Raw genomic sequence first — 17,480 nt, 5'->3', positions numbered from 1 at the left:
TATAGATTAATATTTCCTGTTTTAGAACTGCATATGGAATATATATATAGAATCATTATGATATGTACTACTTTGTGTGGTTTCTTTCATTAAGCATAATGCATCTGAGATTTATTGATGTTGTGTATATCAGGCCTCCTCAGGGACTATATCTGGGCTTCATTTCCACTTCTTTAAGTACTCTTGCCTCTGCCCCCTTTATGCTTGCCGGCTTTATCTTCAGGTTGGCTGTAGGAATTCCAAGGATTTAATTCAAATGTGACAACATGTAGAGTTAGTACTGTGTTTTTTTTTCTTTTTCTTTTTAAGTTTATTTACTTATTTTGAGAGAGAGAGAGTAGGGGAGGGGCAGAGAGAGACAGGGAGAGAGAATCCCGAGCAGACTCCACGCTGTTAGCACAGAGCCCGATGTAGGGCTTGAACTCACAAACCGTGAGATCATGACCTGAGCCGAAACCAAGAGTCAGATGCTTAACTGACTGAGCCATCCAGGCACTGTGAGAAAGTACCATGTTTTCCTGTGTCATATTTGTAGGAGCAAAGAAATCTTTCTCAGAAGTCTTCAGAGGGCCACCTCTCACATTTCATGACCCAAACTGAACCACATGCTTGGGCTTAAATCTTGGGGGATGGGACTGCTGTGATTGGGTAAGACCAATCAAGATTCATCCCAGGATTCACTTCCCTGAGTCACTTGGGAAAGTGGAGGTCCCCAAACAAAATTGGAGCTCTCTCAACAAAGAAGAATGGATATTGGGTAGCCAGTCAATAGTGTCTGTTAAAATCATCCACAACAGTCTTTCCAGTGACCAATAGTTGAGGGCTAGCCACATGAAAACTGTTGGTAATATATGTAGGATAAATTGAGGAGAGTTTAACATGGAATGCAGAAAGAAGCTATTGAAGTAATTCAGGAATGTAATAAGTTCAGAAGGTGGCAGAAGTGGAAGGGAGAGGAAAAGGGTCAGTAAATGATGAGTCTTAGTCATAAATGGGGAATATATAGGGTACAAGGAGAATACTTGCAAGTTTGGGACTAGGTGAGTGGGCAAGTGGTGATAATCATTGATAGCTGTGGTTGAAGTGGGGGAACGTACAGGTAGAAATGACAGATGATGCAGACATAGTGCAAGTGATAGGGGGTGATAATATTTTGCAGTTCATTAGCCAAGTTAAAACCTTGATCATAAAGGAGTTCTTGGAGAGACTTGGGTAGAGATAGCTTAGTGGAGAACCTTGCATAATGCTTGTAATATTGACACTGGAAGAGAAAAGGACAGGGAAGGGTGGTGTTTAATTTAAAAAACAAACAAATGAAAAAATGGGGACAGGACGGAGACAACCTGAAAGAGCCAATGATTTTTTCGAGTAGTTTCAGGTTTATAGAAAGTACAGAGAGCTCTCACATACCCTCTCTCCACCCCCGTTTCCGTTAACATCTTACATTTGTGTGGTGCATTTGTTACAAATGAAGGAATACATTATGATTAAGATCCATAGTTTACATTAAGATTCACTGTTTTGTACAGTTCTGTGGGTTTTGGCAAATGTATAATATCTTGTATTTGCCATTACAGTATCGTAAAAAATCATTTCATAGTCCCCCCAAATCTCCTGTGTTCCACCTATTCATCCTTCTTTCCTTTCTCGTACCCTGATGACTACTGATCTTTTAAAATGTTCTCTATAACTTTTCCAGAATGTTATATAGTTGGAATCATACGGTATGTAGTCTTTTCAGACTGACTTTTTTTTTTTTTTTCCCTTAGCAGTATGCATTTAAGTTTCTTCCATTTGTCTTCATGGCTTGATAGCTCACTAGCTCAATTTCCCTGCCACCCCCCCATCCCACACTGCTTCGTTTTGGTAGTTCTGTTGATCTCAATATCTTTGAGTTTATTGATTTTTTTTTTTTACAGTGTCTCATTTGCTCTAAAGCCTGACCAGTGATTTTGTTGGTGTAAGTATGGTGTTTTTCATCATCAGAAGTAGCACATGCCTCTTTTTTTTTCCTTTTCTTTTTTAAGTTTACTTATTTATTTTGAGAGAGTGTATGTGCGTGTGTGTGTGTGTATATATATATGTATATTTACACTTATGTATATTTATATATATATGAATGAGTGATGAGTGAGGGAGAAAGAGAGGGAGAGGTAGAATCCCAAACAGGTCTGCACTGTCAGTGTTAGCTGTACTCGAACCCACTAACTATGAGATCATGACCTGAGCTGAAATCGAGTCAGTTGCTTAACCGACTGAGCCACCCAGGCACCCCTTGCCTCTTTTTTATATTAATTTCTCTATTGTTAAGTTCATGTCTTCCATTATTTCTTAATCACATTATATAATATTTTAAAATTTTCTATCTGCAAGTGGTGCTTGGGTGGCTCAGTTGGTTAAACGTCCCACTTCAGCTCTGGTCATAATCTCATGGTTCATGAGTTTGAGCCCCACATTGGGCTCTGTGCTGACAGCTCAGAGCCTGGAACCTGCTTCATTCAGATTCTGTGTCTCCCCTGCTTGCGCTCTGACTCTCTCAAAAATAAACATTAAAAAAAATTTAAAAACTTTTTTTCTATCTGCTAATTGCTTTCTTTCTCTCCTTTCTGAGTCTGTTTCTATTAACTGAATTTCCTCCAGACAGTGGGTCATATTTTCCTATTTATTTGTGTGTCTGGTGATATCTATCTGTGTATATATATATATTTATTGAAATTTAAGTCTGTTATGTATAAATCTGCTTCTATATAAAAAGTTTTTTTGTAAATGCCCAAATTGGTATTTATTTTTTGAGGTATAATTGACATAACATTAATTTCAGGTCTACAGCATAATGAGTCAATATTTTGTATTGTGTGAAATGATCATAGTATGTCCACTTAAAATCCATCAGCACACGTGGTAACAAATTTTTTTTCTTGTGATGAGAACTTTTAAGATTTTCTCTTTTAGCAACTTTCAAATATACAATAGAGTTCACTATAATCAGCATGCTGTACTTTATATGTTGACTTATTTATTTTTTAAGTGGATGTTTATACCTTTTGATCATCTTCATTCATTTTGCCCAACCCTGGCCATTGGCAACTGTCAGTCTGTTTTATAAATCTGTGACTTTGTTTGTTTTTTTACATGTGTCACATATATGTGAGATCATCAGTATTTGCCTTTCTCTGTCTGACTTATTTCACTTAGCATAAAATCTTCAGGGTCCATCCATGTTATCTCAAGTGGCAAGATTTGCTTCTTTTTTTGTATATACCACATTTTCTTTATCCATCCATCGACGGCCTCTTAGGTTTCTTCCATGTGTTGGCTATTGTGAATAATGCTACAGTGAACAAGGGAGTGCATGTATCTTTTCAAAGTGGTGTTTTCATTTCCTTTCAACAGACACCCAGAAGTGGAATCGCTGGATCATGTGGTAGTTCTATTTTTTATTTTTTGAGGAACATACTCTTTTTCATAGTGTTTGCAACAATTTATATTCCCACCTATAGTGCGCAAGTCTTCCCTTTTCTCCTTGTCCTTGCCATCACTTGTTATTTCTCATAGATTTGAAGTGATATTCTCATTGTGGTTTGATTTGCATTTCCCTCATGGTTAGTGATGTTGAATACCTTTTCATGTATGTGTTGGCCATCTGTCTTCTTTGGAAAAATGTCTGTGTAGATCTTCTGTCCATTGTTAAATGAGATTTGTTAATTAAGTTTTAAGAATTCATTTTTATATGTATTTTGGATGTGAGTGCCTTATCATATATATGATTTGTAAATATTTTCTCCCAGTTCACAGGTTGCCTTTCATTTTGTTTCCTTTGCTATGTAGAAGGCTTTTAGTTTGATGTACTTGATTTTGCTTTTTTTTTGCCTTTGCCTTTTGCTGTCAAATCCAAGAAATCACCAAAACCTATATAAAGGGAAAGTTTTTCTAAGTTCTCTTCTGGTCGTTTTATGGTTCAGGTCTTAATGTCAAATCATTAATACATTTCTAATTGATTTTTGTGTGCTATAAGATAATGTTCCAGTGTCATTCTTTTGCATGTGACTGTCTGGCTTTCCCAACACCGTTTATGGAAGAGCGTGTCATTTCTTCATTGTATATTCTTTTTTTAAATTTTATTTTATTTTTTATTTTAAGAGAGAAAGAGAGAGAGCACAAGTGGGGGAGGAACAGAGAGAGACGGAGAGAAAGAATCCCAAGTAGGCTCCACACTTAGCACAGAGCCTGATGCGGGACTCGCACTCATGAACCTTGAGATCATGAACTGAGCCAAAATCTAGAGTTGGACGCTTAACTGACTGAGCCACCCAGGCACCCCCCTCATTGTATATTCTTGATTGCCTTGTTATAAATTAATTGATCATCTATGTGTGGGTCTGTTTCTTTTTTTTTAAGGTCATGCCCTCAGGATATCAGCAGGTTATTTATTTATTTAAATCTTTTAGAAAGAGGGAGAGTGTGCACAAGTATGTGAGTGGAGGACGGGTAGAGAGAGAGAGAATCCCAAGCAGACTCCATGTTCAACCTGGAGCCCAATGCGGGATTTGATCTCACAGCCCTGGGATCATGACCTGAGGCAAAAATCAAGAATTGGATGCGTAATGGACTGAGCCATCATCCAGGCACCCCTGTGTGGGTTTATTTCTGAGCTCTCTAGTTTGTTTCATTGATCTATGTCTGCTTTTAGGCTAGTACTGTATTGTTTGATTACTATAGCTTTGTAATATAATTTGAAATCAGGAACCATGATGCCTCCATTTGTTCTTTCACAAGATTGCTTTGGTTATTTGGGGTCTTTCATGGTTCCATGCAACTTTTAGCATTGTTTGTTATACTTCTGTGAAAAATGTCATTAGAATTTTGATAGGGATTTCATTAAATATGTAGATTGCTCTGGGTAGTATGGACATTTTAACAGTAATTGTTTTTCCAGTCCATGAGCATGGAATATCTTTCCATTTGTTTGTGTTGTCTTTGGTTTCTTTCGTCAATATTTTATAGTTTCAGAGTACAGATCTTTCATCTCCTTGGTTAAGTTTATTCTTAGGTATTTTATTTTTTGTGCAATTATAAATGGGATTGTTTTCTTAATTTCCCTTTATGCTACTTTATTATTAGTGTATAGAAATGCAACAGATTTGTGTATATTGATTTTGTGTCTTGCGACCTTACTGAAGTCATTTATCAGTTCTAGTAGTTTTTTGGTGGAGTCTTGAGGGTTTTCTGTATATAGTATCATATCATCTGCAAATGGTGAAACGTTGGCTTCTTCCTTACCAATTTGGATGCCTTTTATTCATTTTTCTTGTCTGATTGCTATGACTAAACTTCCAATACTGTGTTAAGTAAAAATGGTGAGAATAGACATCTTAGTCTTATTCCTGATTTTAGGGGAAAGCTCTCCATTTTTCACTACTATGATGTTGGCTGTGGGTTTTTCACATATGGCCTTTATTATGCTGAGGTATGTTCCCTCCAAAACCTACTTATCTTGAGGGCTTGTATCGTGAGTGGATGTTATACTTGTTCAAATGCTTTTTCTGCATCTGTTAAAATGATATGATGGTTCTTACTCTTTTCTTTGTTGTTGATGTGATGTGTCATGTTGATTGATTTGCGAATATTGACCCATCATTGCATTCTGGGAATAAATCCCACTTGATCATGGTGAATGATTTTTTAATGTTTATTTTTTTTGAGAGAGAGAGAGAGAGAGCACAGGCAAGAACGGGTGGGGGAGGGGCAGAGAGAGGGAGACAGAGGATCTGAAATGGGCTCTGTGTGGAGAGCAGATGAACCAAACTGTGAGATCATGACCTGAGCCACTCAGGTGCCTGGATGAATGATTTTTTTTAATGAATTGTTGGTTTCACTTTGCTAATATTTTGTTGAGGATTTTTGTATCAATGTTCGTGAGAGATATTGGCCTGTAGTTCTCTTTTTTCACAGTGTCTATCTAGTTTTGGTATCAGGGTAATGCTGGCCTCATAGAATGAATTTGGAAGTTTTCCTTTTCTATTTTTTGGAATAAAGAGATATTAACTCTTCTTTAAATGTTTGGTAGAATTCACATATGAAGCTGTCTGGTCATGGACTTTTGTTTGTTGGGAGTTTTTGGATTACAGATTCTATGTCACTGCTGGTCTGTTCAAATTCTCTGTTTCTTCCTGATTCTGTTTTGGGAAGTTATATGTTTCTGGGAATTTATCAGTTTCTTCTTGGTTGTCCAGTTTGTTGGCATATAATTTTTTGTGATATTATCTTATAATCTTTTGTTTTAATGTAGAGTCAGTTGTTACTTGTTTTCTTTGATTTCTGATTTTGGGTCTTCTTTCTCGCTCTCTTTTTTTTTATGAGACTGGTTAAAGGTTTATCAAAGAACCAGCTCTTGGCTTAGTTGGTGGAACTTGTGACTCTTGATCCCATGGTTGTGAGTTCGAGCCCCATGTTGGGTGTAGAGATTACTTAAAAATGATAAAAAAAAATCTTTAAAACAAACAACAAGAACAACAACAAAAACAAAGAACCAGCTCCTGGTTTCATTGATCTGTTATATTGTTTTTTAGTTTCTATTTTGTTTATTTTTACTGTTAATCTTTATTATTTTCTTCCTTCTACTGGTTTTGGGTTTTGTTTGTTCTTTTCTAGTTCCTTTAGCTGTAAGGTTAGGTTGTTTATTTGCGATTTTTTTTTACTTCTTGAAGTAGACCTGTATTGCTCTAAATTTCTTTATTAGAATGACTTATACTGCATCCCAAGGATTTGGACCCTTGTGCTTTCATTTTCATTTGTCTCCATGTAGTTTATTTATTTTATTATGATTTTTTATGATTTATTATTATAATTTTTTAAAGTTTTTTTTTTTTTTTTTTTTTGAGGGTGGGGAGGGGCAGAGAGAGAGGGAGAGGGAGAATCCTGAGCAGGCTCCACACTGTTAGCAGGGCTCAACCTCATGAATCGTGAGATCATTACCTGAGCTGAAGTCTGACACTTAACTGACTAAGCCACCCAGGTACCCACCATGTATTTTTTTTATTAATTAATTTTTATTTTATTTTTATTTTATTCATTTTTTAAAAATTTTGTAAAAAAATTTTTAAAAATATTTATTTATATTAGAGAGAGAGAGTGCATGAGAAGGGGAGGGGCAGAGAGAGACAGAGACAGAATCTGAAGCAGGCTCCAGTCTCTGAGCTGTCAGCACAGCGCCTGATGTAGGGCTTGAACTCATGAGCCATGAGATCATTACCTGAGCCAAAGTCAGGCACTGAACCAACCGAGCCACTCAGGCTCCCCTTAATTTTATTTTAGAGAGAGAGTATGAGCAGGGGAGATGGGCAGAGGGAGAGGCAGAGAGATTAAGCAGGCTCCACTCTGAGCATGGATCTCGATGCGGGACTCAATCCCATGACCTGAGGGATCATGGGATCCTGATCTGAGCCGAAATCAAGAGTCGGACAGTTAACTGATTGAGCCACCCACATGCCCCAACTAACTTGAATTTAAATAAATAAAATAAAAATAAACACAAAGGGCACTTCAGTGGCATATTCGGTTGAGCGCCCACCTCTTAATTTCGGCTCAGATCATGATCTCATAGTTAGTGAGATTGAGCCTTGTGTCAGATTCCGTGCTGACAGTGTAGAGCCTGCTTGGGATTCTCTCTACCCCTGCCCCCCAAATAAATAAATTTAAAAATTTTTAAAAATAAGTAAGTTCAAATTAGTTCACATGCAGTGTAGTACTTATTTTAGGAGTAGAACCCAGTGATTCATCACTTACATTTAACAGCCAGTGTTCATCCCAATAAGTGCCCTCCTTAATGCCCAGCACCCATTTACCCATCCCTCCCACCTACCTTCTCTCCAGCAACCCTCAGTTTGTTCTCTGTCTTTAAGAGTCTCTTAGGTTTTGCCTCCCTCTCTGTTTTTATCTTGCTTTTCCTTCCCTTCCCCTGTGTTATTCTATTTGTTTCTTAAATTCCACATATGAGTGAAATCATATGGTATTTGTCTTTCTCTGACTTATTTTGCTAGGCATAACACACCCAAGTTCCATCCACGTTGTTGTAGATGGCAAGATCTCATTTTTTTTGATCACCTTGTAATATTCCATTGTGTATATATATGTATGTATATACATATATATACATACATATATATGTACATATATATATATATGTATATATATATATGCCACATCATCTTTATCCATTCCTCAGTTGTTGGACATTTGGACCTTTTCTGTAATTTGACTATTGTTGATAGCACTGCTATAAACATTAGGGTGCATGTGCTCCTTTGAATCAGCATTTCTGTATCTTTTGGATAAATACCAAGTAGTGCCATTGTTGGGTTGTAGGGTAGTTTTATTTTTAATTTTTTGAGGAACCTCCATACTGTTTTTTAGAGTGGCTTCACCGGTTTGCATTTACACCAGCAGTGCAAAAGTGTTTCCCTTTCTCCACATCCTTGCCAACATCTGTTGTTTCTTGAGTTTTACTTTTAGCCATTCTGACAGGTGTGAGGTTGTACCTCATTTTGTGGTTTTGATTTGTTTATATCTCTGATGATGAGTTTTTTATTTCCTCTTTGAATTTTTGGTTGACCCATTCATTGTTTAGTAGCATATTGTTTAACCTCCATGTATTTGTGTTCTTTCCAGATTTTTTTCTTGAGATTGATTTCTAGTTTCATAATGTTATAATCAGAAAGATTCCATGGTATGACTTCAGTGTTTTTGAATTTGTTAAAACTTGTTTTGTGACCTAATAAGTGATCTTTTCCTGAGACTGTTCCTTGTGCACTTGAAAAGAATGTGTTAAAGTCTCCTACTTTTATTGGTATTGATTACTTCCTTTATGTTTGTTATTAGCTATTTTATGTATTTGGGTGCTCCTGTGTAGAGTATGTTAATATCTACAATTGTGATATCTTCTTGTTGGATTGTTCCCTTTATGATTATATAATGTTTTTTTGTCTCTTGTTATGGTCTTTTAAAATCTATTTTATCCAATGTAAATATTGCTACCCTGGCTTTCTTTTCACTTCAATCTGCATATGTCTTTAGGTCTGAAATGAATCTTTTGTAGGCAGCATATAGATGGGTCTTGCCTTTTTATCCATTCCGTCACCCTGTGTCTTTTGATTGAAGTATTTTCGGCCATATAAATTCAAAGTTATTGACAGATATGTACTTATTGCTCTTTTGTTACTTAATGGTTGTTTTTGTATTTCTTCTCTGTGCCTTTCTTCCTTTGATCTCTTCTCTCATGGTTTGCTGGCTTTCTTTAATGATATACTTGGATTCCTTTCTCTTTATTTTTGTGTGTCTTCTACTGATTTTTGATTTGTGGTTACCATTAGGTTTCTATATAATATCTTATGCATGTAGCAGTGTATATTAAGTTGATGGTTGCTTAAGTTTGAACCCATTCTTTCCTCTCCATTTTTTAGGTATATGGTGTCATACTTTACATTCTTTTATTTTGTGAATCACATGACTCTTTTTTTGTGTGTATTTATTTTTGAGAGAGAGGGAGAGTGAGCAGAGGAGGTGCAGAGAGAGAGGGGACAGAGGATCCAAAGTGGGCTCCACACTGACAACAGAGAGCCCGATGCAGGTCTGAAACTCATCAACTGTGAGATCATGACCTGAGCCAAAGTTGGACACTCAATCAACTGAGCCACCCGGTCGCCCCCACCTGACTGATTTTTATAGATAAATCCAATTTTACTGCTTTGTGCTTCCTATTTTTCTTCTACTTATAGTCTTTCCACTGAAAATTCCATTTAACATTTCTTGTAGGGCTTGTTTAGTGGTGGTTAATTCCTTTAGCTTTTGTTTGTCTGGGAAGCTCTTTATTTCCTATTCTGGGAAATTTTTCTTTTCTTTTCTTTTCTTTTCTTCCTTTTCCTTTTCCTTTTCTTTTCCTTTTTTTTCCTTTCCTTTCCTTTTCTTTCTTGTTTATTTATTTTAAGGGGCGCCTGGGTGGCTCAGTCGGTTAAGCATCTGAGTTCAGCTCAGGTCACGATCTCGTGGTCCGTGGGTTCGAGCCCTGCGTCGCGCTCTGGGCTGGTAGCTCAGAGCCTGGAGCCTGCTTCCGATTCTGTGTCTCCCTCTCTCTCTGCCCCTCCCCCGTTCATGCTCTGTCTCTCTCTGTCCCAAAAATAAATAAACGTTGAAAAAAAAAATTTAAAAAAAAATATTTATTTTGAGACAGCATGAGCAGGAGAGGGTTAGAGGAAGAGAGAGAACGTCCAAGTAGGCTCTGCATAATTGCGGAGTCCAATGTGGGGCTTAAACTCACAAACCTTGAGATCCTGACCTGAGCTGAAATCAAGAGTCAAATGCTTAACCAACTGAGCCACCCAGATGCCCCTTTAAATTTTTTTAATGTTTGTTTATTTATTTTTGAGGGGGGAGGGGCAGAGAGAGTGAGATACAGAATTCGAAGCAAGCTCCAGGCTCCCAGCGGTTAGCACAGAGCCCGATGTGGAGCTCGAACTCACAAACTGTGAAATCATGACCTGAGCCAAAGTCGGATGCTTAACCGACTCAGCCACCCAGGCGCCCCAGTGTTTATTTTTCAGAGAGAGAGAGAGAGAGGCAGAGGGAAAGGGGGACAGAAGATCTGAAGTAGGCTCTGCACTGACAGCAGAGAGCCCTTTGTGGCCCTCGAACCCATGAACTGCAAGATCATGACCTGAGCCAGAGTCAGATGCTCAACACACTGAGCCACCCAGACACTCCTCTTAATGTCTTTAAATTTTTGTCTTTATCACAACATTTTGCCTTTTTAATTATTCTGTGTCTTGTTGTGGACCTTCTTGGGTTGATTTTGTTGGGGGCTGTCAGCCTTCTGGATCTGGATTTCTGTTTCCTTCCCCAGATTTGGGAAGTTTTCAAGTATTATTTCTTCAAATACGTTTTCTGCCCCCTTTTCTCTCTCTTCTCCTGGGATCCCTAAAATGTGAATGTTACTACACTTGATGGTGTCACTGAGTTCGCCAAGTCTATTGCATTTTAAATTATTTGTTCTGAATCCTCTTCAACTTGATTGCTTTCCATTACTCTGTCCTTCGGGTTGATGATTCCTTCTGCTTCCCCTGGTCTGTTTATTCCACCTGGGGTGCGTGTGTGTGTGTGTGTGTGTGTGTGTACGTGTGTGTGTGTTTAAATGTGGAACACTTCACAGATTTGCATGTCATCCTTGTGCAGGCACCATGCTAATCTTTTTTGTATTGTTCAAATTTTAGATATATCCTGCCCAAGTGAGCACTGGTCTGTTTTTAATTTCAGTTATTGTTCTTCATTTCTGATTGATTCATTTTTATGTTTTTTTTTTTTTCTCTTTGTTGATGGTCTCACTGAGGTCCTCCAGTCTTGTCTCAAGTCTAGTAAGTATCTTTGTGACCATTACTTTAAATTCTCTATCAGGCATATTACTTCTCCATTTCACTTAGCTCTTTTGCTATGATTTTGTCCTATTTAATGTGGGACATACTCTATCTCCTCATTTTGTCTAACTCTGTGTCTGTTTCTGTGTTAGGAAAGTCAGCTATTTTTCCTGTCTTGAAAGTAGTGGCCTGATGAAGACTAGGTCTTGTGGTGCCTTCCAGTGCAGTGTTCCCCATTCAACAGACTTGGTGCTTCAGGGTCTCCTACGTGTATTGTGTGTGCCCCGCTCTTGTGGCTGATCTGTGTTTGCCTTCAGTCCAGTCATCCGTAATGGCTCTCTTTGCCTGTTGTGGGCAGGGTTTGGTCCCTGTGTTGTTAGTGGGCCAGTCTGGGTTTGTCTTGTGCTTGAGTTGAGTCAGACCAGGTGTTTGCCAGAGATGTAGTAGAACTGAACCTCAGGGTACTCTCCCTTTGTCATCCCTTGAGAAATTTTTGTTGCTAGACTGGGCCTGAAGTCAGTTTGCCTGGGACCCAGTTTGCCTCCAGTTGGGTCTGCAGTTGGGAGTAGTGTGTGGGGTTATCTTCCCTTCTCCCTGGGGCAGGAGTCACTTTGGAGTGGTGCTGGTCTCTGTTGGGACTGCTTGCATACTGTTGTGGCACCGCTTTGGATGGGTTCTGAACAAGGGTGTATTGGAGGGGGCATGTCAGCAGCAGAATAGGAGCATAGGGCACATGGTGTATGCATGGTCTGCAAAGGTCCATTGCAGTCACCTGAGAAAACTGTTGGTGAGGCCTGCCAGGTTGGAGGGGGCAGAAACTGCAGAAATGCTTGTGGTGGGGGATGCTGTTAGGAAGCACCATGGAGAATGTAGGTGCTGTGCTGGTTTCTGCAGGTGTTTCTAGGCTGGAGGACAAGGGAGAGAAATGGCACCTGGCAGCTCTTTTATTCTTGGAGAAGTGTCCCAAAGATCCCTACCTCTCCAGTATGCACTCTGACATCAACCATTAAATCTTCCTGTTATACCCCCACCCCTCACCCCCGCCCCCACCCGGCATTTTCTAATTTCTGCTTTTGTGCTGTATATCAGTGAGGCTATTTGTTGTGCTGTCTCTTTAAGGAAAGGTACTCCACCCTCCCTGCTCTCCTAGAACAGAGTTTTCTTTCTGATTTTTAAAATTCCATGTGTTAAGCCTTACTGATTGTTAGGCCCCTGTGGTTTTCAAAGCCACATGTTATGGGGATTAGTTTTTTCCCCATGTGGGTGCCTGGTGCATGGGGTGCCTGGGGTGCCTGGGGTGCCTGGGTTGGGGATTTGATCATCTCCCCTCTCTGCACCTGCTGGTCCCTCCCTTCCCCAGACAGTCCTGTGGGTCTATTTAGCTCTCAATTGCATTTCCACCCTTCTTATCCTCTTCAGTGTGGCCCTTTCTCTACATTGAGCTGGGGGCGGTCTGTTCCTCCAGCCTTCAAGTTGTTTTCTGGGTTATTTACACTGATGTTGGTGTTATCTAGGTGTATGTGTGAGATGAGGTGAGTCCTACTATGCCATTTTCTCTGGAAGTCCCCCCAGTGTATGATCCTCTTAATTTATGTTGAAATCAGTTTGCTAACATTTTGTGAAGATTTTTGTATCTGTGTTCATCAGGAATATGAGCCCATAATTTTCTTTTCTCATGATGACCTTATCTGTATGTGGTATCAGAGTAATGCTGGCTCCCTAAAATGAACTTGAGAGTGTTTCCTCCTCTTCTATTTTTGGAAGAGTTGGGTTGAAAAGGACTTATACTAATTCTTTCTTGAATTTTTGGTAGAATTCATCTTTGAATCCATCCATTGACTAGTTGGGAGGTTTCTGATTTCTCTTTCCTAGTCATCATCTATTCAGATTTTCTGTTTATTCACAATTGTATAAACAGTCGTGTTTATTTGTTTCTAGGGATTCATCCATTTCCTCTAGGCTGTCCAATTTGCTGCTATACAATTGTTCAGTCTTTTATGATCTTCTGTATTTCTGTGGTATCAATCATAATATCTCTTTCATTTCTGATGTTGAGTTGTCTCTTTTTTGTCTTGGTGAGTCTAGCTATAAGATTGTCTATTTTGTTTATCTTTTCAAAGAGCCAGATTTTAATTTCATTAGTCTTTTTTATTGTCTTTTTACTTTCATTTATTTCTGCTCTAATCTTTGTTATTGCCTCCCTTTTACTAACTTTGAGCCTTGTTTTGTCTTTTCTTTCCCCCCTAGTTCCTTGAGGTATGAAGTTAAGTTGTTTATTTGAGATTTTTCTTGTTTCTTGCGATAGACATTTATTGTTGTGAACTTCTGTCCTAGAACTGCTTTTTCTCCATCATGTAAATTTTGTTACATTGCTTTTCTAATTTCATTTATGCCAAGGTATGTTTTGATTTCTCTTTTGATTTCTTTCGTGCATTGGTTGTTTAGTGGCATATCGTTTAGTCTCCACATATTTGTGAGTTTCCCGGTTTTATTCATGTAATTCCTAGTTTCGTGAAAAGATGCTTATATGATTTCAGTTCTCAAATTTATTAAAACTTTTTGTAGCCCAGCATATGATCTAACTTGGAAAATGTTCCATATGCAATTGAGAAAAATGTATTTTGTTGGTTTTGGATGGAATGTTCTGTAAATATGTGGTAAGTCTATTTGGTGTTACATGTCGTTAAGGATGACGTTTCCTTAGTGATTTTCTGTCTGAATAATCTATCCATTGATTTAAGTGGGGGCATTAAAGTGCTCTGCCATTATTGTATTGCTGTCTATTTCTCCCTTTAGATTTGATAACATTTGCTTTATATTTAGGTGCTCTTATGATTGGTGCAAAAAAAGTTTGCAAATGTTGTATTGTCTTACTGGATTGATCCCTATCAGTGTGTAGTGCCCTCTTTGCTTTGTCGTTACAGTTTTTATTGTAAGTCTATTTTGTCTGATGTATAAATGCTTTTATATAAATATAAAAGCTGGAGTATAAATGCTCCAGCTTTCTTGTGGTTTCCATTTGCCTGGGAATATCTTTCTGTGTCCTTTCATTTTAAGTTTGCATATGTCTTTACATTTAGAGGGAGTATCTTGTGTGTTTTTTTTAATTGTTTTATTTTTATTTTATTTTATTTTATTTTATTTTATTTTATTTTATTTTATTTTATTCTGTTCTATTCTATTCTATTCTATTTTAGAGAGTGTGCGCGCATGAGCAGGGGAGAAGGACACAGGGAGAGAAATCTTAAGCAGACTCCATGTTCAGTGCAGAGCCTGATGAAGGACTTGATCCCACGACCCTGGGATCATGACCTGAGCCAAAATCGAGTTGGGTGCTCAACCGTGAGCCACCTAGAGACCTCTAGAGGGAGTATCTTGTAGGCAGCACAGAGCTGGGTCATATGTGTTTTTTATTTGTTTACTCTATGTCTTTTGACTTGAGAATTTAGTCTGTTATTTAATTATTGATGCGTGCTTATTGCCATTTGTTGTTTTCATGGTTTTCTTTTTTTTTTTTAATGTTTATTTTTGGTGGGGGGTGGAGAAAGAAGGGGACAGAGGCTCCAAAGTGGACTCCATGTTGACTGCAGGGAGCCCAATGCAGGGCTCAAATTCACAAACCATGAGATCATGACCTGAGCCAAAGTCGGATGCTTAACCCAGTGAGCCACCCAGGTGCCCCCGTGGTTTTCTGTTCCTTGCTTCTTGCTCTTTTCCTTTGTGGTCTGATTTTTTTTAGTGGTATGCTTATATTCCTTTCTCTTTATTTTTGTATATTTACTATAGATTTTTGCTTTGTGGTTACTTTGTGGCTTACATACGATGACATACCTGAAACAATCTATTTTAAGTTAATAATAACTTAAGTTTGACCCCGTTGTAGAGCTCAGAATTATTACTCCTCCCCCGCCATGTTTTATGTTTTTGACTGCATATTTTACACCTTTTTTTAACATTTTATAGTAATGTTTTTATTTTTGTTTATTTTTAAATTATAATTCCAGTGTAGTTAACATACAGTGTTATCTGAGCTTCAGGTGTACAACATAGTGACTCAACAATTCCATATGTCACCTAGTGCTGATCATGACAAGTGCAGCCCTTAATCTTTGTCACCTGTTTGACCCATCCTCCCACCTCCTCCCTTCTGGTAACCATCAGTTCTCTGTAGTTAGGAGTCTTTCTCTCTTTTTTCCTTTGCTCATTTGTTTCTTAAATTACAGGTATGAGTAAAATCATATGGAAACATTTTACATCTTTTTATCTCATGTATCTCTTAACTAATTATTGTAGTTGTAATTATTTTTGTTACTTTTATTTTCCAGAATTTGGTTCTTTTTGTTATCAGTTCTTTTTGATTATGCATCTTCCTGATTTTATTTCATAATTTAAAAAAATTGATGTTCTTTCCTTAGTCACTTTGAGAGTCTATTTAAAGTTTGTTTATTTTTGAGAGAGGAGAGAGAGCATGAGCAGGGGAGGGACAGAGAGAGAGAGGGAGACCTAGAATCCAAAGCAGTCTCCAGGCTCTGAGCTGTTAGCACAGAGCCTGATGCAGGGCTCCAACTCATAAACTGTGAGATCATGACCTGAGCCTAAGCAGGACGCTCAATCGACTGAGCCACCCAGATGCCCCTAGAACTCTTAAATATTACATTAATGTCATTTTAGCATTACTGTATTATTTTTATTTTGTTGGAAATAAAGTCATTTCCTCATTTTTCATTTTTGTAGTATAGTTTACATAGAATAAAATTTACCCTTTTTTTAAAAAAAGAATTCTTTTTAATGTTTATTTTTGAGAGACAGAGTGCAAGAGTGGGAGGGGCAGAGAGAGAGGGAGACCAAGAATCTGAGGCAGGCTCCAGGCTCCAGGTTCTGAGCTGTTAGCATAGAGCCCGATATTGGGCTCAAACTCACAGGCTCGAACTCATGAACCGTGAGATCATGACCTATGCTGAAGTTGGACACTTAACCAACTGAGTCACCCAGGCAGCCCTAAAATTTACCCTTTTTAGTCACACAGTTCTATACGTTTTGACAAACGTATGTGATTGTGTAATTAACATCGCAGCCTAGTGATGAAATATTTACATCTCCTTAAAACATTCCTTATTCATTCTTCTCTCTTCACCCTTACTACCTGGTGACCATTGATTTGTTTTTCCCTCTTATTTTCTCTTTTTTAGAACGATACCTAGATGGAAGCATACTGTATATAACCATTTGTGTCCTTCTTTGACTTGGCGTAACTTTTGAGATTTCTTGATGATGTTAGGTATATCACTTGTTTGTTCCTTTTTATTGCTGAATAGTATTTCCTTGTATGGCGGCACCACATTGTGTCTATTCACTGGTTGATGGACATTGAGTTGTTTCTGGTTTTTGGCAGTTATGAATATAATAATCATGAATATTTGTGTGTGTTTTTTGCATAGACATATATTTTTATTTCTCTTGCTTATAAACTTAGGAATGGGATTGCTGGGTTGAATAGTGAGCAATTGCTTAAGTTTATAGGAAATTGCCCAGCTCTTTTCCAAAGCGGCTGTACTATTTTGCCAACCATCTATATATTAGAGTTCCAGTTGCTTTCCATCTTCATTAATGCTTGATATTGTCTTTTTTGTTGTTGTTAATCCTAGGCATTCCAACAGCCTCTCCTCGTGGGTGTAATTTGCATTTCTTTACTAACTCCTGATATTATTAGGTGCCATCTTTACCTCTTCTGTATGAAGTGTCTAAGTCTTTTTGCTATTTTGTTAAAGATAAAATTCACATAACATAAAATTGACTTTTTAAAACATTTTAAAGCGCACAAATCATTGGTTTTTAGAATATTCGTGAAATTGTGTAGTCACTTACACTAATTCCAGAACATCTCTTTCACTATGAAAAGAATCCCCAACTCCATTAGCAGTTATCCCATATTCCTCTCTTCCTGAGGTCGTAAGCAGTCTTGTGTCTTTATGGATCTGCCTGTTCACATTTCATGTAAATGGAATCATACAGTACTAGAGATTATGTTTACCTTGTCAGCATTATATTTTAAAGGTTAATCCCAGGTGAAGCCTTGTA

At 37.9% G+C, this 17,480-nt stretch overlaps 1 protein-coding gene and 1 non-coding gene across 2 annotated transcripts in view; one reads left to right on the top strand and one right to left on the bottom strand.

Annotated features, from left to right (window-relative positions):
* Positions 1–17,480, top strand: part of PFDN1 (prefoldin subunit 1) — a 73,155-nt gene that overhangs the window by 12,455 nt on the left and 43,220 nt on the right. The gene's annotated exons all lie outside the window — the stretch shown is intronic.
* LOC123581688 lies at positions 11,179–11,283 on the bottom strand. Its single transcript, XR_006703942.1, has one exon. It is a non-coding gene; the product is annotated as a U6 spliceosomal RNA (small nuclear RNA).

This window comes from Leopardus geoffroyi, chromosome A1 (assembly GCF_018350155.1).
Source record: "Leopardus geoffroyi isolate Oge1 chromosome A1, O.geoffroyi_Oge1_pat1.0, whole genome shotgun sequence".
Classification (NCBI taxonomy): domain Eukaryota; kingdom Metazoa; phylum Chordata; class Mammalia; order Carnivora; family Felidae; genus Leopardus; species Leopardus geoffroyi.
This window is presented reverse-complemented; position numbering and strand designations above follow the sequence as displayed.